Source organism: Mesoplodon bidens (genome assembly GCF_964165515.1).
Source record: "Mesoplodon bidens genome assembly, chromosome: 10".
NCBI classification, from domain to species: domain Eukaryota; kingdom Metazoa; phylum Chordata; class Mammalia; order Artiodactyla; family Ziphiidae; genus Mesoplodon; species Mesoplodon bidens.
This window is the reverse complement of record NC_138172.1, coordinates 12,344,348-12,367,362: the sequence shown is the minus strand read 5'-3', so window position 1 is coordinate 12,367,362 and position 23,015 is coordinate 12,344,348. Positions and strand designations below refer to the sequence as shown.

At 39.6% G+C, this 23,015-nt stretch overlaps 1 long non-coding RNA gene across 2 annotated transcripts in view; it reads right to left on the bottom strand.

Annotated features, from left to right (window-relative positions):
- The window catches only part of LOC308624133, an 864,944-nt gene that overhangs the window by 760,141 nt on the left and 81,788 nt on the right, over window positions 1–23,015 (bottom strand). For both annotated transcript variants that reach the window (XR_014016930.1, XR_014016931.1), the window contains one exon: window positions 19,757–19,898. This is a non-coding gene — a long non-coding RNA (uncharacterized lncRNA). The remainder of the gene's footprint in view (window positions 1–19,756; window positions 19,899–23,015) is intronic.

Sequence of the window (23,015 nt, the reverse complement as noted above, 5' to 3'; positions counted from 1 at the left end):
GTTTGTAAAGACTTAAGAAAATCTATCTAGTGACCTGTGTAAATACCTCTTCAAGACCTATTATAGGATCTTCCTTCAATTTCTTTGGTGACATTTTGGTTTTCCTGCATTGGCATCCTAGGATACTGTTCCCGGACACACTTCCTCAGACATATCTGTACAGACAGTCTTCCAGCTCCTTTGTATGGAAGGAAATTGTACTTTTTAGATATAGGGAAGAGGCAAAGCAGGCATCTGATCATCCCTTGCTTCTCGCATCTAATCATCACTTGCTTCTCTGAAATCCCAGCGTGAAGTACAGTATTCCAACAATGGAGGACCATAGTCTTGCCCAGTTTTGCCCACAGTCTTTCACAGGAGTATTTAATGTGCTCACAGAGGTTTAATACTATCTTGGACACTTAGCAATAACCATTATCTAACACATAGAGCCTCTACTTGAAGAAGTTTACAGTGTAGCAGACTATATGCCTTCAATTAGAACAAGGTGATTCTTTTTTTTTTTTTTTTTTTTGCGGTATGCGGGCCTCTCACCGTTGCGGCCTCTCCCGCTGCGGAGCACAGGCTCCGGACGCGCAGGCTCGGCGTCCATGGCTCACGGGCCCAGCCGCTCCGCAGCATGTGGGATCCTCCCGGACCGGGGCACGAACCCGTGTCCCCCGCATCGGCAGGCGGACTCTCAACCACTGCGCCACCAGGGAAGCCCCAAGGTGATTCTTAATAAGAACTAAGAACTTTAATTAATTTTGTTTTTATTTGGAAAGGTTTCCATTTCCAAATATGATCACAACCTCCATATGGCAGATTTTGGAAGTAGTGGACAAAATCTCTACTTATTACTGTCCCAACCCTGCCCAAATCACATACCTCAAATTTCAATTTAATCATGTCTCTACTCTACTTAAAAATCAATAATGACACTGATTTGCCTAAGGATGAATATGAACTCTTTAGCCTGCAGTTCAGGGTCTTTTGTGATCTGAAGACAGATGAGGATATCTGCCCTCCTAAGCTCTCTTCAGCAAAATGGACTCCACACTACTTGTCATTAAACTTATGCAGTAGGTAGTCAATAAAAGCTTTATGCAAATAAATTACAGAAAGGTAAAAATAGCACAGAGGTTAAAACATGGTCTTTCTTTCCACTTAAAATATGTACACTTTTCAGTGTGCATATTGCACTTCAAAAAAAAAGATTTTTTTAATGAGCTTTCCAATTATTTTGACTGGGTTAAAATCCCTGTTTTGCCACCTTCCGGTCATGACATTGAGCAAGTCACTACATACTTCATCTCTCTAAACTTAGTCTGTAAGAAGGAGATGTCACAGTAGTCAGTGTCATGGTAAAGGTTCACTGAGGTGCATCTGAAGCATTTAGCATAGTGCCAAACACATGGGAAGAGATTAACACATGGTGACTGCAGTTAATATGGATGAATGAATGTTAATCTCCGTCTCAACTCCAGACATTTCTTCCACTTACGAGCACATGCTGTGTGTCAGCAACCATGTTAGATATTGTTCAAAGGACTCATTTGTCAAATTCCTCTTGATAACCTGAAGCCCCCTTAACATTTGTTATACAGGTAATAATGATCTCTGTCAAAAAAAAATTTTTTTTTGATTAGCAAAACGTGACTATTGTCTTTTTTACTGACATAAAGCAAAGAGATATCTCTGCACCTTTCCCAGAGGTAAATATTACATTTTGTAAAAGGTGGAACAGATAAGGCTTGCAAATTCATGAGCAAAGATTCTATCTAGAATGGCTGCTATTAAATCTCAGTTCCCACTTTCACCACTGTTAGGGGTTGAACTGTAACCCTACAAAAGATACTGAAGTCCTAAGCCCTGGTACCTGTGAAAGGGACTCTATTTGGAAAAAGTTTGCAGGTGATCAAGTTAAGATGTAGTCATTAGGGTGGGTCTTAATCCAATACCACTGGTATCCTTATAAAAAGGGGAAATTTGGACAGAGAGACAGACATGTTCTGAGAAAACAATGTAAAGACACACAGAAAGAAGGGGCCATGTGACTGGAGTGATGCATCTATAAAACAAGTAACACCAAGGATTGCTGACAAACACTAGAAGCTAGAAGAGGCAAGAAAGATTCTCCTCTAGAGCCGTGAGAGAGAGCATTACCCTGCAGACATTATGATTTCAGACTTCTAGCCTCTAGACTGTGAGACAAATTTCTGTTACGTAAAGCCATCCAGTTTTTGGTACTTTATTACAGTAGCCCTAACAAACTAATAAAACTACCATTACCCTCTTTGGGGCTGCTGATCTGAGGAAAATTAGAAGCTCCTGTATATGGACAACATGCAGTGCTCAAGCAACTAGCATGCTCAAGAGTGAGGCTAAATGACAAACTGCCTACTTCTACAATAAAACGTAGATATATAGTAGCAGGCTTTAAAGGTTAACTGGAATACGTGAAATATCTGATCTCAGCACTGAAAAAGCCCTGTTAAAAGAACTACGTATAGATTCACTGAGAGAGTCTTCCTCGAGGAGCTTTAAAACAAAGAGGGCCCACAATGATGGAGAATATGGATCTGCAAGAGAAATGAGACAAAGGCCAAGGTTTTAGATGTGGAATAGGTGGGAATGGAATTCAGCAGGGGTGGGCAAACTGTGGCCTGCAGACCAAATCTGCCTACCACCTGTTTTTGTAAATAAAGTTTTATTGGAAAACAGTTATTTACAGACTGTCTATGGCTGCTTTCGTGCTTTAACAGCAGAGTTGAGTCATTGCAACAGAGACCATATTGTCTGCAAGGCATACAATATTTACTATCTGGCTCTTTATACAAAAAGTTTGCTGAACTCTGAAGTAGAATGCTCTATATCAGTGGTTCTCAAACATTAGCAGGTATCAGAATCACCTGGAGGCCTTGTTGAAACTCAGATTGCTGAGACCCCTGGACTTTTTGACTCAAACCATCTGAGGTGGGGCCTAATCCTTGCATTTCTAACAAGTTCCAGTGACCATATTTTGAGAACTATGCTTTAAGTTTACAATGAGCAGATGCACTCAGTAAGAGTGATTTAAGGGAGACGGGAGAGGGAAGGACAGTTGATTTACAAATGTGTTTGATTTTGTAAAACAAGAAGACAGTTGGAGGACTTAAGCTACCTGATTTCAAACTCACTATAACGCAAGTAATCAAGGCAGTGTTGCACTGTCAAAATGGTAGACTACAGGTCACTGGACAGAATAGAGAGTCTAGAATTAAGCCATCACACATATAGTCAACTGATTCTTCACAAAGGTGAAAATGTATTTCAATGAAGAAAGGATTGCCTTTTCAACAAATGGTGCTGGACCTGGTGGATATCCATAAGCAAAAAAATGAACTTTAATCCATTCCTCACACTCATACACCAAAAGAATAGCAGCTTTTTCTTCATGGTTTGTAAAAGGGATAAACCCAGAAGCATATTAAGTCAGACACTGGTGCCTGGTCTATACCTCAATGTTTTTATAACAGAGAAAATGTAAAAGAAGTTTGAAGAATGCGATAACATATGTGTTCTATGCCATTCACCCAAACTCTGATTAGCCTCATGAGAATATTTCTGAGGCCCTAATATGAAGATTACTTAATCCTAAAGGTGAAGAAACAGAATCTTAACCTCAAATTCACACTTTGTAAAAGAATTATTCAAACATCCACCCTTAAGGAGAAAAGACACCCTATTTTCAAGTATTGCTGAATGAACACCTTGCTCGTGTCACGTGACAGTCCTCCATACCACCACACAGAATGTTGCCAACACTCCTAATGATTTTGCCACCATCAGCAGCAAGAAGTATTTACAGATGCTCTGTAATCTATTCCAGGATTCTCTAATACACAGGGAAATCCCCTCATCATGCACTGAACAAAATGTTAGTCAGCACACAGGAGTTTATGAGAAGTAGGTCCCCAGAACAGGCGATAAAGCCAAAAGTCAAGGGTAAATTGACTTCGAGGTGTTAGTTAGGTGATAGTTGAATGTGCATTTCATAAATGTATCTAAATGTGACAGACAAATCCAAGAATTATCTGAATAATTCAGGCTACAGGATTTTATCTCAATTAGACCAGACGATTATATCAAAAAATAAATTAGCAAATTGTTTCCTTACCAAAGGAGGCTGCACACTTCAGAACCGAGTCTGAAGAATGACTGGTGTTGCAGGTAGATGGGCTTGTAAGATGGGGAGGAGATGGAGCTGTGGGCTGGGGAGTACATGCTAAACACTGGGGACAGCATGTTCAGAGGTGAGAGAAAGCACAGAGTAAGTTCAGGAGTAAGCTAGCTCTTCTGTATATCTGAAACATGAGGCGCCAGAGGATGTGGTGAGAAACGCGATGGTGGTCAGACCATGACGTCCTTTTGTGCCAAGCTGACGAAAGCACACTTCACCCTTGTAAGCACCTTCAACTGGAGGAGTGATGTTATTAAATGTGTGTTTTAGAAAGATCCTATCAAAAGCAAGATGATGTGTTTAATGCAGCAAGAATGGAGGCAGGGAGATCAGGTAGAAAGTTTCCGCAGCACACAGACTTCAAAGAGGACAGTGGCAATGCAAGAAGGGGGGAAAGAACAGAATGTACTTAAATCTAAATCTTGATTTGATTTGAAGTGCTTGAAAAACTCAATCCACAATGTTTAATAGTTGATTAGACTTAAGCCAAGGGGGAAAAAAGAGCTGTCTAAGATGATTCGCAGATTTCTGGCTTGGGGAAACTGAGTGAATGGTAGTGTCAGTACCAAGATTAAATACACGTGGGGGAGAAGGTAATTTTGAAAGAAAGATGATAGGCTTGATTTTGGACACATGGAGTTTGTAAAGCTATAGTATTTAACATGTGCGTTTTCTACGTATATGCTCAAAAATAGGGCCTAAAGCCCAGCCAAGAATAATGAATAGCAAACTACTGAATGCAGGCATTCTTCCAAGCACTTTCCTTATACAATTCATTTAATCCCCATAACAACTCTATAAGATAGGTGCTATTATTAGCTGTTTTGCAGATGAGAAAACTGAGGTTCAGAGCCGTTAAGTGACTTGCCTAAGGTCACAGCTAAGAGTAGGTTTAATAGCACACTTTCTTAATCTCTAAGATATCTAGCCAAACCTTCACTCTAAAAAAGAGAAATTGCTATTTATCCAAATTCATATAACTAGCAATTATTAGCCAGGATTAGATTATGGTACCCAATCTGGAAATTAAACTTGGGTTCCCTATGTGGTTGGTAAGAATTCTACTACTAAAACATACCTCTCTTTGAATATTCAAGGAAAATAAGCTTACAATTCACTTCCTAACCAAAACAGTAATATTTTGTTAGTTTGGGAGGTTAGAAAATCAAGTAGAAAGAGTGAAAATATATTTTATGTAACTGCCATCTATACCAGAAGGTGTCATAGGAATTTCTACACAGAGAATAAAGGAGGGAAAAACACTGGTGTACAACTAAGAACGTCTCATATTGTGCTCCCATGTGAGGGTGGTCCTCTGACTTATGCTTGGTAAAAGGACCAGTTCTTAAGTCATGTTTTCCCTAGCTCTATTTTCCATTAGAGCTTTTGTTCAAGGGAACCCCCGTCTCCCCACTTTCACCCCATTCCTCCTTCCTGGTTAATGAAATGCCACTGTCACCAAGACTCCCGGCGTTAAGTCACTACTTACACTGGGGAACATGGTTATTTAAAAGGATGCTTAAACAACATTCTCCGACCGAAGAAGCAATAGAAAATACTTCTACCTGGGGATCTCACCATATATAAAAGGGTTGTACACAGAAAGGAAAGCGAGAAAGGAGATCTGAGCTCTAGTCTTAGTTCTGCCATTAGCTACTGTGGGAGCTTGGGCTAGTTGTATCAATCCTCTGCATCCCAGTTGCTTTGTCTGCAAATGAAGGCCTTGGATCAAATGATCTCCAAGTTCCCTTTCAGTTTTATAACTCCAATATTTTGCGAGATTCCCAGAATCTCCCTTATACCTGGGCAAGAAGGACTCCTGTCCTGGGACCCATACTTGAGAGAGTCCCTAGGACCAAAGAGATAAGCCTACTCTTGAACCCAGTTCCAAGCATCCAAGACACTAGAATTCTCTGCTTAAATGGCCTTGAGCCAGCTTCCAGAGAGGCTGCTGTCTGCAGAGGGTATGACATGCATACTGAAATATCCACATGCATAGATGGGCAGAGGGCTGGTGGGAGGGGGCACAGGCCACTGAGTGGTTGCCTCTACTACCATATACTGGCACCAAACTCTGAGGAGTCCAGAACCTAGCCTTCCAAGTCACTACAACATTAATTTGTTAATATAGGAGGAAAGAATATATTTGACAGTTTGTTAGTGTGATTTACAACTTTTAAATATTTAGACACATAGTGAGTGAGCTATCATCTGTACTCTTGCCCTGGGCCCTGAAAATATGAAAGGTTGCCCTAGAGATTCACATGCAAGAGTCCAGGTCTTCAGAGTTCTATAAGTTTCAGTTAAAACCAGATTTTTGCCCACCCCTCTACCTCCAGTTTTTTGTTTTGATTTTTCCTAGCCTAGTTCCTATTCCCTGTAAGCTTAAATATTCCAATACATTAATTCATGTTAAAATGTTAATGGCTGGACTTCCCTGGTGGCGCAGTGGTTAAGAGTCCGCCTGCCAATGCAGGGGACACAAGTTCGAGCCCTGGTCCAAGAAGATCCCACATGCCACAGAGCAACTAAGCCCGTGCGCCACAACTACTGAGCCTGTGTGCCACAACTATTGAGCCCACATGCCACAACTACTAAAGCCCACACACATACAGCCCATGCTCCGCAACAAGAGAAGCCACCGCAATGAGAAGCCCGTGCACCGCAATGAAGAGTAGCCCCCACTTACCGCAACCAGAGAAAGCCCGCGTGCAGCAATGAAGACCCAACACAGCCAAAAATAAAAATTAATTAATTAATTAATTTAAAAACCTTAATGGCTAATAGTGCTGACCCATATCACCCTTTCAAAGTATTGATATTTTAACAGAGGTTTCAATGCCTTATTGGGGAGTTCTCAACTTTAGTATGCCTATAAGTCACCAAGAAAGCTTGTTTAAAATTCAGATTACTGAGTCCCAGCCCAGAGACTCTAATTCTGTAGGCCAGGGGTGAGGTCCAAGAGTCTTAATGTTCTAAAAAACACCTGAGGAGGTCTACAGATGGCACATTGAGAAACAGTAACATTTCAAAAAAAGTATTTTTGTAGTGCACATTTTAGGCACAATAGCAGGATATGGGGAAGATTTGGGGGGATATCTCAGGTATAGTTTCCAAACACTTCATTTTGTACTAGTAGATAGTAATCATAGTCAAAACCAGTACCATACTTAATACTTAACAAAACAGCCTCAAATCCTTAATCTGAGACACTCCTCACAACAACTCCACAGGTAGATTTTATTATCTCCATTTTACATATGAGGAATCTGAGGCTGAAAGAGGGGGCAACTCAGCAGCTCATACACTCAGCCCTAGTCATGAGTCTCCAAGTATTCCTTCTATTACTCCTGCTCAGCACTCCTTCCATTACTCCTCAGGCAGCCCCAACTCTAGGTTTATTTTAGACTAAGGACTGCAGTAGACAATGGCATTTGCTTGAGGGTTTAGTCGTGTAAACTGACACCTTTTTACCATTGGTCAGCTGGGAATAAGGGAGTTTACTGGCCTGGAAATTTGCCTAAACCGCCTTGGAGAATTTCTCCATTCCAGGTACTAGAAGGAATTGTGCTTACATTTAAGGAAGAGATTAGAAACTGAAAGCTTGATGTCCGAGGCAAGGACCGTTAAATTTACTACAATCCCAATATATGAAATTAAGAATGCTTACTAACATTTAGTGGTGTTTTGAAATAACCACATCCAGATTAAAATAAAACAATAATAAAGCTAAAACAAAAGCAAGTTCATTAAAATCTAATCATGTCCTTCTCCTTCATGTATTAAAATGGAAGCTGTGAGTGATGCCTTTAATTATAGTCCTGATGTTTCAGTTGCTGAGCAGTTTATTTAAAGTGACAGTATCATTTTCTCGTAGCATAATTACTCCTACTGAATTTGTAATGTCAACAAATAAGAGGCTAATAATTCAGAGACAGAAGGAAAATTCATAGTACTCACCAGATAATAATCTTAATGTACTTATTTGCAGATTGCTGATTCAGACTTAATTTAGTTTCAGAGCTAACTAATTAGAGGAAAAAGTGTCACATGCTCACTTCTTTGGCAGGATCTGCACCTAAAGAATCTATGGTGTTAAAAACAAAAAAGATTCAAGGAAAAAAATCAGTGTTCACACTGAAAATCAGCATATGATTTTCCCATTCTTCTGAAACCTGCATATATGATTCAGGATATCCAAGACCAATGGGAAGAAGTTGAAAGGAAATAGAATTCGCATTAATTAAAGCAAATAATTGGGAGTTGGTCCACAATGTAATGGGCTACCTTATAAGAAGTAAATACCCCATCAAAAAAGGCATTAAAGAAAAATGGTAAAGTGACTTGGTCTCAAGATTGTTTTGAAGGTCACTTCAACTTTAATGTTCTGTGATCTCACAATGAGATAATTAATAAATCCAATTTCACCTCTTTAGGTATTTACAGAAAAATAATTTTCCCTGGTTTAAAATATGCTAGACACTTTCCCATATGCTTTTTAAAACACATTTAAAAAGTTCTGTAAACTTCTCTGTGATTTAAAATAAGGTATAATCATCTTATGTCATATACAAGGAGATTCGGTTGTTAAATCTGAATATGAGACAGTCAGACCTATGAAGCAGTCTTATGAAGCAAGAAGTTAGGAGTTTCACATATCATGCTCCTTTTATATCTACATATTTCCCTACAGAAGTCATGTTGTATGCAGAAGGTATGGTCCTGGCTTACTGAACAATCCATAGCTGAAGCTCCAAAGAGATCATCTGAACATCACATGTACCCCGTCTTACTATAAAGACAGAATTTTGTATGTTCAAAATGTTCACATGTACACTCAATAACCAATAATGGGTGGAAAATGATTTTCAGCTGCAGAAGATGATGATGGGCCTATTTTATTTTTCATTGTTTCTTTGAACCTAATGACAACTAAAGATGCTTGTGAATTACTTAATGCAAGATACATTATCCTACTCCAGTCCAATAACCAACATGAAAGCTCCCATGTCTTCTGTGCTCAACAGAAAATCTACTGAGAGTCTCCGATGTTCTAAGCCTCAGGCCTGGCAGACAGAAATGCTTCTTTTCTCTAAGCTGGGACAGCACACACTGAAGGTAACTACAAAGTCAGTAATAACAAGAACTGTGCAACTGAAATTTAATATTTGGAACCAAAAACAACAATAATAACAAGGGATGCCACAGTTAATAATAGCAATAATGATTACAGTAATTATAAATTAATACATCTATTGTAATAAATGTTGTAGTAAGTTAGAGCATAACTTTGTGATAAAATATTAATAAGGAAAGAGAAGAAAAAGTGTTTCTACATATATAGATAACCACAAACATGTGCTAATTGCCAGGACTGTGAATTATGCTGGCTTAAATAGGATCTCCTTGTTCTTATTTATTTAGGAATGTTTTTCCCATGGAGAAAGTTGTTTATGGTAGGTGGGACTAAAATTAGGAATTCTGAAATTCAGCTAGGATGAAGCCACAGTGAACATACCAGAAGCAAATGGATGTCTCAAACCCATCTTTATTCCTTGTCTGTCCATATGGATAGTACCTTTAAGATGACCAATTGTATCATCATTTGTGATGGGGTAATTTTAAATACACTCAAGATGTTGCGAGTTCTACGTTTAACAAACACTGAGGGAGTTTATATCCTTGGCACCAAGACATTAGGACAGTCTGGATCAACCTGGAAGCTCATGCTTATGGGCAGATACTGTATGTCACAAAATATCAAGAACCTACAAGACAATAATCAGAACCTGAAGACCAACACCTCCAACTTGGGGTCAAGTTTGTGTTTGGAGGTTCAATCCTTCCATTTTTTTCCAGTAAGACTCTACTCATGTGGGTTGTTACACTAATAGGGGTTAGTTGAACTGGAAGAGAATTCTATTATATGGAGCAAGGGCATAGCCAATACAGTGGATTATCATCATATGCTCTTCAAACCTAGACAAATTCAAATATATGTTGCTCAGTTAAAAAAATTAATTTAAATAATGTAGGCAATTCTGTCCACCATTTCATTCAGTAAGTATATGGCCAAGAGTGAGTGGGAAGTGAAATGCATTGATCTACCATTTCTTAACCAATCTCAGTTACTTTGTGCTGAAAAATAAGAATGTCCCTATGATTAAGACCAATTTCATTGAATAGTCAGAAGTAATATTTATTATACCCAAATTCTGTCTTACACACAGACTGCAGAAGGTAACTTCTCTATAAAGATGCAAATTAACTATTCAAACTTAAATAAAATTTTCTCCTTGGAGAAAATGAGAAGTTAAGTTGTCTGTTCCCATCATGCCAGGAATTCATGAGGTTAGCAAAGTTTCTGAAAATGTACTGAGTCAAACTCTTCTCTTTCTTCTCTATACTACATTGGTGTAATTTTACCTGATTCCAGTACAAGTTTACATCTACTCCAAAATCAGACATCGACTGAAAATCACTCTGAAGGTAACAGACACAAACCAATATGTCACTAGTACCTTCCAGCAGGACCTGAACTGTTGTGACTATACAGTGGGATAGTAGACCATGGATCTTCTGAACTGATAAAAGAATTAATTATGAAGCAACACAGACAATATACCTTTATGTCAGGAAGCAGCTGAGTAAACCTTTGTTAATTCTAAGACTTGTGCTGCACTAAAACACTGGTTTTCTTCTTCAGACATTTGAGTTCTTGTTCAAACGTGATTTTTTTTTTCATTCAGAAGACTGTGAGCTTCTTAGGCCCTGGGACTATGTCTTGTTTACTGGTATATAATATCCGGTGCCTGGTGCACTATAGATGCTCCATAAGTTTTTAAAGAATGAATAGAATTGTGGATTTTAACTTGAAGACGACATAATTTGAAGGAGGTTCTGAATAAATGAAAATCAAAGTTGCCTTCAATGCAGCAACTGTAAGTAATCCCACATCTGTACTCACCAACCCCTGGTAATATAGCATATGTATATGGAGGTGATAGTATTTGAGTATGTGTGTCAACAATAATTGAAACTTATTGATTTATTAATAACATAGAAGAAGCGAAATCAATAATTTTTTCTAGTTTTGAATTTAATGTCTACTGGTAGTTTAACTAAAACTTCCTCTGGACCTCACATTGCCAAATAATGCTTTAACTTAATAGTATTTTCTGACCATGCACCTGGGCCTTAACATGCACTTCCAATGTTGCTACCTTGTACTGACATTGGTCTTGACCCTTGATAGTAAAACTTTTTATGCACATGTGTTATTTCTCCAGAAAACCTCACCCAGGGCAGAATTCTAGGCAGTAGGTTTTCAACAAAACATTTGTTTATTGAGAGTACAATAGCTATACAGTAGGCATCTGAGATTACGTGTGTAGAAGTTAAGAGAGCAGGCTGGGAGACACACTGCTGGACCATCTCTTAGTGCACTTTCAAAGAGGTTACTCTTTGAACCTCATTTTCTTCATGTATAAAACAGGGTTGAGGGCTTCCCTGGTGGCGCAGTGGTTGAGAGTCCGCCTGCCGATGCAGGGGACACGGGTTCGTGCCCCGGTCCGGGAAGATCCCACATGTTGCGGAGCGGCTGGGCCTGTGAGCCATGGCCGCTGAACCTGCATGTCCGGAGCCTGTGCTCCACAACGGGAGAGGCCACAACAGTGAGAGGCCCGCGTACCGCAAAAAAAAAACAAAAAAAAACAAAAAAAACAGGGTTGATAAAAACCATTTCCTCAGAAAGTGTTTGTGAGGGTTAAGTGGGGTCATCCATGTAAAGTACTTAGAATAAAGCACATGGTGTCACCCTCTTCTGCCAGCTCTCAGAAATGCTTATTTGTATTAATTTGAATAAACACCACAATGTCACATGTAATTAAAGTTAGCTATTATTAGTGATTATTGTTAGATTTGACTGTATAAAATTACCAATATTTCACCATTTTGACCTATAAAAACAACAGTTTCAATGGATTTGATATGACTTTCTATGACCTTAAAACACATAGGTGATTTGGTCAAGTTTGTCAGTTCTGTTAGATCAGAAAATGTGAGAATGAGGTAAACCGGCTGTCTGTACAAACGAATCCAAAATATTAATCCATTAGTAATAGTCTCTGAATGTAATAAGCTGGGGTTATATTGTATTTGTATCACTGGTCTGGTCTCAGGACAGAGAAAGTTAATTTAGGAGGACTGAAATTGGGGAAGGGAGGAACCTGAATACTCCACACCAACAGATTTCTAAACTTCTCTGATTATCACCCACAACTGACTTCCCACTTGTCCAGCTCAAGGCTAATTTTGTCCAGGGAAATTTTGAAAAGATAGGTATCTTAAAATGAAATGCGTAAATTTCCAAGTTAGCAGTCATCATCATCTTGGGGTCAGGAATGATATTCCTGGGGGATTCCCGACAAATATGCAAACATGTTACCTGAACAATCTCATGCTATGCTCATTTAGTACCCACTAAATAGGTTCCGAGCTTAGCTAACAGATGGCTGATGGGATAGGTGAGAGGATGCATACGTTGTGATGAGGCGAGTGATGAAAAAGGTTAAATTATACATTAATTATAAATTACCTTAATTATATATATATAATTTTATACCTTAATTATAAATTAAGGTAGGGAAACAGAACGGAAGGCCTGGATTAAAGACTCAGGGTGTCTAAGAACTAAAGTCAGGAGAAAACTAAAAATACATTATCCACCCTTACCTAGGCTGACACTATCTTCCCACTCTCTCCCTAATCCTCTAAACCCTTTGGATCAGTGAATACACCTTCCACACTTCCAGCCTTCCAAGTGTGCTCCTATTCTTTGGCTGGTCTAAAAATCACACTTCCCTCAAACTGAGATTATCTCAAACTGCCTTTTTCTGCCTAATATGAAGTGACTGTTTTCATCTGAGCATCTGCAAAATCAATTTTCTTCACCCGTCGCTTTGGAACGCATTTTTAAATATAGCTCCAGTAGCTGTTGTGCTTAACAACATCAGTGAATTGCACTCTAATGTGACTTTTCCAAATAATCATTGATATCTGTAAAGATTCTTCATCCCACCCTAAAAAAAGAAGTCCCTGAACTGAATGATTACTTTTTTAAAAATAAGAAACAAATATTCTCTGAGTTTTAAACAGTTTTTAAATGAACTAACAATCCTTATTGGGAGTTTTTTTTAATGAACTGAACACAAGCATTAACACAGGAACAGTTGGATGCTAATCATTTAGCTGGAAAAACTATATTACATGGCTAATGGAAACACTAGGGAAGCACAGGATAAATAAGAACTACAGGATGGCAACAGCAATGTGTCTATAGGCAACTCCAAGTTACCAAGTAGGCTTGCATTACTACAAACAGAACAGAAGCAAAAGAGTTTATTATAACATCCTTCCAGCCTCTCTAGAATTTACCATATGAAGCATCTCAGGCCTATGAAGGCCAGTAAGGAGTAGCTTTGGCAATACTGAGGCATGCACTATTAATATAAGCCCCAATGGCAGGTTTAGCAGAAAAGTGACCAATGACAGCAATAACAATCCCCTACATTTGTAGAATACCGTATCCAATGACCTCCTTTAATCTTGACAACCCTAAGAAGTGGGCATTATAAAAGAAGTTAAAAGAGGTTAAGGTACTTGCCAAGGTGACATAAGTAATAAATGGTAGAAGCCAAATTTTATTCAATATTACTCAGTGAACTTTTATTGATTTCTCACCCTGCGCAACTCTCTGTGCTGAGCACTGGGGATACCAGAAAATGTCACAAAGCCTGCCTTCACGGGGTGCACAGCCTGCTGCAGACAACAGGGAGTGTTCATCCACTAAGTAGCTTTTCACTGTTGAGGGTCTTCCATGTGCCCACTGTGACTGGGAAATAAGCAATGTACAAAACAGACATGGTTCCTGCCACCCTGAAACATGCATTCTGGTGAGGCCAGACAACACACAATTTAAAATAAACAAGACAACTTATTGAGTGCTATCAAACTCAGTAAAACAAGGTAATATCATAGAGTTTGGAGGATCTAGGAAGCTATAATGGATTGAGGAAAGTCCCTCTGAAGAGATGACATTTTAACCAAGGCTTGAAAAGAAACAAACCTAAAGATCCTGGCAGCAATATGGCTGAAAGGGAGAGACCAGGGAATTCGTTTCTTGTCTTTGAGGCTGCATTTGTACAGCAAGCCAACTCTTGTTGGAGTGGCTTTCGGGGAAGCTAATGGAAAATATGGGGGAGGAAAAGCTGCCAAATCTCCCTCCTTCCCGTCACGTACACAAAACAAGCCATACCTTGCTGCAGCCTTGAGAAAGAAACAAACCTGGTGTGTTTGAGAAAAAGAAAGAAGTCTAGACACCTAGCCAGTGAGAGGGCCTGGTAAAAATGCAGGAGGAATGGGCTCCATCACGTAGGTCCCTTCCAGGCACAACAGAAGTTTGGATTTTATTTTACTGAAAGTATAAACCAATGGAGGAGTTTAAGCTAGAAGTGACATAAAGTATTTCACATTTTGAAAGAACTCTGGCCCCAGTTTCGAGAATGTATTGAAAGAAAGCAAGAGTGGAAATAGACCAGTTTAAAGGTGAGAGGTGAAAGCTTTGGGATATATTTAGGCTGTAGCACCAAAGGACGTGCTGTTAATTAGACGTGCAAGATGGTGACAAGAGGGAAATCAAGGTGACTTCCAGATTTTTGGATGGAACAGCTGAGTCACTGATGATGCTATATTGGGATTGGGAAGACAAAGAGAGTAATAGGTTTAGTGGCAACAAGGGTGAAATCAATAATTCTGTTAAGGTTTGAGATGTGGAAAAAGAATTAAAAATACAGTGTGATAAGTGCCACTGAGATAAAGGCATATGCTAAATAATGTGAAAAGGAAGAGAAAGATTAACTCTGTGAGAGGAGAGAAGGTCAGGGAAGCCTTCACAGGGAAGTGAGGTTTACCTTGTACATTTAAAAACAATTAAGAAATGACCAGTGAGTGAGAATGGCACTTGAGGCAGAAGGAATAGCACATGTGTAAAGGCAGAAAGTACAAAAATGGAGTCTGTGCAGAGCTTCACCCATTGCGCCAAAGCTGTATCCTGAGGGCAGCCTGAGGTTTCTGGGCATGGCAAAATGGTGAGAAAAGTATGAGGTGATAATTATATGACTAATGTAAAGGAGAAGCTTGAGATTATGAAGACAAGAAGAGTATTAAATTTAAGATTAAAAACCCTGAATTCCAGTCCTTACTCTTCCACTAACCAGCAAGCCACTTCACTTCTCTGGGCTTACTTCTTCATCAGAAAAATAAGAGTGTAAAATGAAGCTATTTCTAAGGTAATCTATAGATCTGGAAATTAATAAAACTATGGTTAGTCCTTTTGCATCTAAATTAAAAACTGTTTATTTATACATGTCTACATAAAATGTTTGTTTTTATTTATACTCACACACACACATAAATCTTCCACCTCATTTCAAAACGGATTTCAGGGGCTTCCCTGGTGGCGCAGTGGTTGAGAATCTGCCTGCTAATGCAGGGGACACGGGTTCGAGCCCTGGGCTGGGAGGATCCCACATGCCGCGGAGCAACTAGGCCCGTGAGCCACAATGACTGAGCCTGCGCGTCTGGAGCCTGTGCTCCGCAACAAGAGAGGCCGCGACAGTAAGAGGCCCGTGCACTGCGATGAAGAGTGGCCCCCGCTTGCCACAACTAGAGAAAGCCCTAGCACAGAAACGAAGACCCAACACAGCAAAAATAAATAAATAAATTAATTAATTAATTAATTAAAAAAAAAAAAAAACGGATTTCAGTCAGCCTAAGTAAATACATGACTGTCTCAAATATTTTTTGAAATGAAGTATTTATGGACGTGTGTGTGAGTATAAGTAAAAACATAAACATTTATGTAGACATGTATAAATACATATTTTATATAGGTGCAAAAGGACTACTAATCATAGTTTTATAGATTTCCAGAACAAATGAACAAACATAACAAAGCAGAAATAGATTCATAGATATAGAGAACAAACTAGTTTCCTCCTGGTTTCCAGACAGGAGGAGGGCAGGGGGATGGGTATTTGCAGATAAAGGAAGGTGAAGGGGATTAAGAGGTACAAACTTCCAGTTATAAAAGAGATAAGTCGCAGGGATGTAATGCACAGCATAGGGAATACAGTCGATAACACTGTAATACGGTGTATGTATGGTGACAGATGGTAACTAGACTCACAGTGGTGATCATTTCATAATGTATAAAAATATTGAATCACTATGTTGTACACCTGAAAGTAATATAATATTGTAAGTCAACTATACTTCAAGAAAAAGGAAAAAATACATACTGTTGTATAATAAACAATTTATCTGGTCTTGGTCCCTGGTTCCTGGGAGATAACCTCTAAATCCTTGGAGTTTCCTGAGTGATAGGAGTGACTTTGTTATTCATGAGTCCCCTGCATCATACCTGATTTACACCAGTGAGATAAATCAGGATGGGGGTTAGTCATCAGAAAGACCAACCAAGGGATTAGAGGGCTGAGGCTTTAAGCCAGCCCAACCTCCAGGGAGGAGAGGGGGTGCTACAAATTGAGTTCAATCACCTGGTCAATGATTCAATTAATCACGCCTCTGTAATAAAACCCCAGTAAAAACTCTGGACACCAACTCTCAGATATGCTTCCTGGTTGCTGAACACACTGATGAATGGGAAGGGTGATGCATTCTTCTTCCCTTCCAGATCTCATCCTAATTCTCTCTTTATTTGGCTGGTTCTGATTGACAGCCTTTCTAATAAAACTGTAATCATAAATATAGTGCTTTCCAGAATTTTTTGAGTCATTCTAGCAAATTATCAGACCTAAGAGAGTTAGAGCAACCCCCCAAATTTATAGCCAGTTGGTCAGCAGTACAAGTGGTCTGGGGACTCCTGAAATTGTGACTGGTACTAGAAGTGAGGGTAATCTTTTAGGGAATTGTGCCCCTAACTTGAGGAGCCTGTGCTAACTCCAGGTGGCTGGCATCAGAATTTCACTGCAACATTAAAATAACAGAAATTAAATAAATGAAGAGCTACAGCCAGGAGGAACAGGAATACAAAAATAATGTGATAAAAGTAATGAGGTTACTACTCGTATCCTGAGAATGAAATCCAAGACAGCGTTATAGGGACTTCAGAGGCAGCATGGTGTGGCAGTGAAGAACAAAGGTTTGAGCCAGACTTACAGGACGCAAATTCCATCGCCACTCTTTACCATCTGGGTGACTATAGGCAAGTCACTTAACTCTCTGAGCTCTGTAAAATGGAGATGATGATAATGCCTACTTCACAAAATTGTTATAAGAATTGAGTTAATTCGTAAAAAGTGTTTAAAACCATTTCTGATACATAAGGACACTCAATACTTATTATTAGAATGGGCCACAGTGCAGGCCACTGTCAACACATCAAAGCACAATTCAATGAAAATAATAATTTTTTTAAAGAAAATGCAGTCCAGATGTGAAACTCTAACAGTTTATCACAGCACTGCCCAATAAAACTTTCTGCAGTGACCATAATGTTCTATATCTGTGCTGTCCAGCATGAAATCCTCTAGCCACATGTGGCTATTGAGCACTTGAAATATGGGTGTTTTGACTGAGGAACTGAATTTTTATTTTATTTCATTTTTAATTTATTTAAATTTAAATAGCCACATGAGGCTAGTGGCTACCATATATTGGACAGTGAAGATGACCAGGGTATATTAGACAGCCCACATGCCCTTCAGGTGCTCTTTCATGAACAATATTCCTCACAGCCAAGCTTCCAGCAAGGACTGCAGATGAGAATTCAAGTCCACTTAACTCTACGTTACTGGTTAAAGGCGGTATCGTGTGTTCAGTGTGCATCCAAGAAAAGAACAGGTTTAAGATTTTGTTATATAATCAAGAAACCTACCAATCAGGCATGAGCCTAGAGAAAAGCCCACTGACTGTGACATGGAGTTGGGCCAAGGTAATATTTGCAGATAAAGGAAGCTTTTCCTCAGAAAACAGCCCAGAGTTGACTACAGTTTATGAGAACAGGCCCCAAAGTTCTACCTACTTTAACAGGCCGTGGCAAGAATTAGAAGAGAAAATGCATATAACTGCTTGGCACAATGCCTTGCACAGCAAACATTAAATCAGTTTTACCTCTTTTATCATCATTAGCAGAATTATCCTGTGCTATAAAATATGCCTCTAATAACTGCAACTGGAGACATTAATAATCTCAATACAGTGCCCATGTAATATTGAATTGCAAACAGTTTTATTTACTGAGTAACTCTTTAAGACAAGCTAGTGGTAAGTGAACAAGCTGACCTTCTATATAGGGTTCTTAGATTTTGACCAATTAAATGTTTGAAGACCTCTGCCAAAACTGATGACTTGGGTTTTGAAGTAACTGATTTAAAGTAAAATAATGAGATCGAAAGGCCTTTGTGGAGGCTACTCTAAATTTGAGAAAATAAACTATATCATCAGCATTTAGGCAAATGCTTATCTATCTATTCCTTATAGCAGGGAAGCATGAATTTGGCTCATCCAGGAATAATGTCAAGTCATTAAGAAACACATGAAGGAGGAGAATTTGAAATTTTGTATTTTGTCTCCCTTAAAATTATCTAATCTACCAAGAAACTTACTCTAATGACCTGAAATATGGGCAGTGGTCTTACAAGTCTCACATAAGTATCAATAGCTAGGATTGTGTATCTAGAGCGTAACCCATTCCTGTACATAAGCCAAGGGCTGATAGAAGGTCAATAAAATCAAAGTTTATTCAAGGTTCCTAAGAAATGTATTCACAAACTGATGAAGCTTATGTAATGTTGGTCAATAAGACAAGAGCTGTGCCTAAGACCCAGATACTCCTAAAAAATACTGTCCTGAGAAACCTAGAGGAGCAATGTATCAAAAAGGAAATTGGCCTACAATCTATATGGAATCATTTAGAGAGATCATAAAGCATTTTTTACTAGAATCATCCTATACACGATCCCAGGCATTTGTTTACTTCTAGGCAATAGGATTAACAAGTAGATAAGGACCTAAGCCCATCATGGTAAGCAGTGCTGAATATTCCAAAGGCAAATGACCTTTACCTGGGGCTTTATTTAATCAGAAACTGTTACTGGGACCCAGACTCAGGTCTTCAATTTCCAGGTAATTGATGCTAGGAGTTTTGTCAGCATCACTCTTCTATAAGCACTAACAAATAAACTGAGAATCCTATGGTTTTTCATCTACAAAAAAGAAACAATGACAGCTTCAAAGTATACTTACCACCAATTCTGAATTGCAATAAGATTAAAAGGAAATAGGACTATGGTAGCAGAGGATGGCTGAGATTGTTCCTTTCGGGTACCTCAAACAATATGTAATCATTTAGATCAATATCAGTTATATAACATTTAAAAACACTACATGGTTAAATGATGTATCAATTAGGAATATTTTAGGCTACAAGGAGCAGAAAACATTACTTTGGTGGCTTAAATATTAGAAATTTACTTTTCCCCACATAATGGGAAGTCCAGATGCATGCAGTTGTTGTTTCTGGTTTAGTTAACTCCAGAGCCTTTGAATTCCCTTGATATTTCCCTCATGGACACAGGTTGGCTGCTACAGTTTCAACCATAAGGTCACATTCCAGCTTCAAGAAAATAAAAAGGGAAAGAGGTGAAACCTATTGAAGAGTCCATCTCTAGACCAAAAGCCTGCGTGTGATCATTCAGACCTGACCATAGGCAATTGCAAGGCTTTGCCCGACAGACGTCACAGTGAAAAGCTGCCGTCCCCACATCAAACTTGGTTACAGCCACTGCACTGCAATTTTCTGGAGAGTTGCATTCAAGGAACCCCACCTCTACTCCCCCATCTGAGCCAGCCATGCTCATACACATATCAGCATATATACATCTAGCCCAAGCATTTCTCTTCAGACGCCACTTTATCAGAGGCCTTGGCTGAGGCACTGTGGACACCTCCACCAAGGCCTCATTACCAGGGAGCTTGCCTAAGGCATTTTCTTCATGCTCAATCAGTATTTTTCTACTCCTTAGCCTTCCTCCTCCCCCCTACCAGACCGTGAAAAGGCACGAGCCCTCTGTTCCAGGCTCCTCACTGCATGCATCTCACCCTTGCCAGGTGTTGCTCCATAGGGAAAAAAATGGAGCACTAGGGAGCCAGTGCCACTTTCTGCCTCTTGCTTGCACTGTCACAATAAATAAATAAAGACTTGATTGATACTTTCAGTTTGGCTCATTGTCTTAATTGACAACCTCAACACCTGGAAGCCCATCACCTACATCAGAAAAATACATCTTCCCAGAGACCCTAGAGCAGACTGCTACCATCTTATTAGCCTGAACTGAGATACACATGGGCATTCTGAGTAGTGTCTACAAAGAGAAAACAGTTGGTGAACAAACCATCGGTGCTTGTCATAATTTGGAAATGAGTTCTATGGGGAAAATATAAGCTCAGGAGTTCAGAAGAGAGAAGTTTGCTATGAGCTACAAGGAAATGATTTCATAAAGGAGATTAAACTTTAAACCGTGCTCTAAAAGATAGATAAGGTTTGGAGATGAGAGGGCATGACAGATGGGCTAAACAGACTAAGGAAAGGTTTTGCGGAAGAAATGAGCTCCTAGGACAGAGAAAGGAACATCCCGTTCTTCTGAAAACAGGAGAAAGAGTGTTTTAATTCAGGAAATAGAACACAGTTGCCCATCAGGGGGATGGGGAAGCCACTCCTATGGGAGAATCTTTAGCACATCTAGTGCTGGCAAGTAAACTAAGAAATGCCTATTAAACAATTGCTATTGTCTAGCCAAACATGTCAGTAAACATTTATGCCAAACAAGTGGCCTTAATACATGCCGATTACACTCTGGAAAAAGCAAGTGAAAAATTCCTTGTGCACAAAAAGGAAGAAACCACCATCCTGCAACTAGCTCTGCTTTAACTTCCACTGAGATCCACAGGGTATCCGTTCATGGAACCAAAGCAGCATATGGCCCTAAAAATATAAGCCTCTGATCTTACAATTAACAGAGTAATCTTAAAATTAAAGCATCAAATCAAAAACACTTCTGAATAACAACCAGTTTAAGTTAATGGTTTCTTTCTGTTTGTTTTAGGCTTTCTTGTGTGGGAAGAGAGAGAGGGGCACTGGTCAAAGGGAAAATGTATTCAATAATTGCAGCAGATAAGATCAAAGCAAAATTTTCTCTATATTCCCTAAAACGCATGTTTCTCCTGTTCTTTTTTTCTTTTTGCGGTACACGGGCCTCTCACTGCTGTGGCCTCTCCCGTTGCGGAGCACAGGCTCCGGACGCGCAGGCTCAGCGGCCATGGCTCACGGGCCCAGCCGCTCAGCAGCACGTGGGATCCTCCCGGACCGGGGCACGAACCCGTGTCCCCTAGCATCGGCAGGCGGACTCTCAACCACTGTGCCACCAGGGAAGCCCTCCTGTTCTTTAATTAATTGGAAGCAAAGGTCTAAACAAGCAGTGGAAATAAAACCAGTGAGAGGGGCTCTTTCACATCTCTAATTATACCTCCTATGGAGTAACAGGCAATTGGACACCAAAAGCTCAGGGACCAAGACCTTTCCTGCTATGTCCAAGTAAGCTACACCAGAAGGAAATCTATAGTCAAAGTCCCCCTTCAAGATAGTTCCCAATAGTCTCATTTTAAAAGTAGATCCTGGGCTTCCCTGGTGGCGCAGTGGTTGAGAGTCCGCCTGCCGATGCAGGGGACGCGGGTTCGTGCCCCGGTCCGGGAGGATCCCATATACCGTGGAGCGGCTGGGCCCGTGAGCCATGGCCGCTGAGCCTGCGCATCCGGAGCCTGTGCTCTGCAACGGGAGAGGCCACAACAGTGAGAGGCCTGCGTACCACAAAAAAAAAAAAAAAAAAAAAAGTAGATCCTTTTTCTTATCTGACCCTAATTGGTAATTAGCTATTCCTTCTTATTAATCTACCCAAGTGACTGTTTCTGAATATTAAAATGTGGGATTCTTTCATCGTGCAATTATGCTGGACATGGAAGGAAATAACAAACTGTAAACCTACAACTGTAACCTCCTAAAAGTTAAGAGAATCACAATGGCCCACTGAAATGGGAGACATTTTAATTAATATGCCTCGCTGTGGCTTTGCCTTTCTTCTTGTATGCTCAGCTGGAGTAATTAGAGGAAAACCTGAGGGGCGCCTACCCCAGAAGCCTCACTCAGCCCTCTCCAGCTGAGTCTCACTCTTTGTTGGCAACTGTCTCCATTGAGGAAGAGACTCAGCCTGAGCTGTGTAATGTACATCTGCTCTAGGGAATAATCCCTCCCGAGAGCCACCAGGAAGTAGCCTGTTCAAAAGCAAAAAATTTAAAAATTTAAACCCTATTCACTTTAAAGGAAAAACAAGAAACAATCTTTTAAGAAAGATACCTTCCAAGCTATTAACATCTGATACAACTTCCTCTTTAGAGATTTCTCCTTCTTTAACCACGTTTTAAAGTATAGTTTACAATAGCATAAAATTTACCCATTTGGAGTATACAGATCAAGTCAGTTTTAGTAAATTTACACAGTTGTGTAACCATCATCACACTCAAGCTTCAGAACACTTTCATCACCCCCAAAATTCCCTTGTGTCCATTTGTCGTCAATCCCTGCTCCCAATCCCAGCCCCAGGAAACCTGCTGTCTCTACAGTTTGGCCTTTTCTAGCAATTTCATACAAATGCAATCACACAGTATATATTCTTTTGTG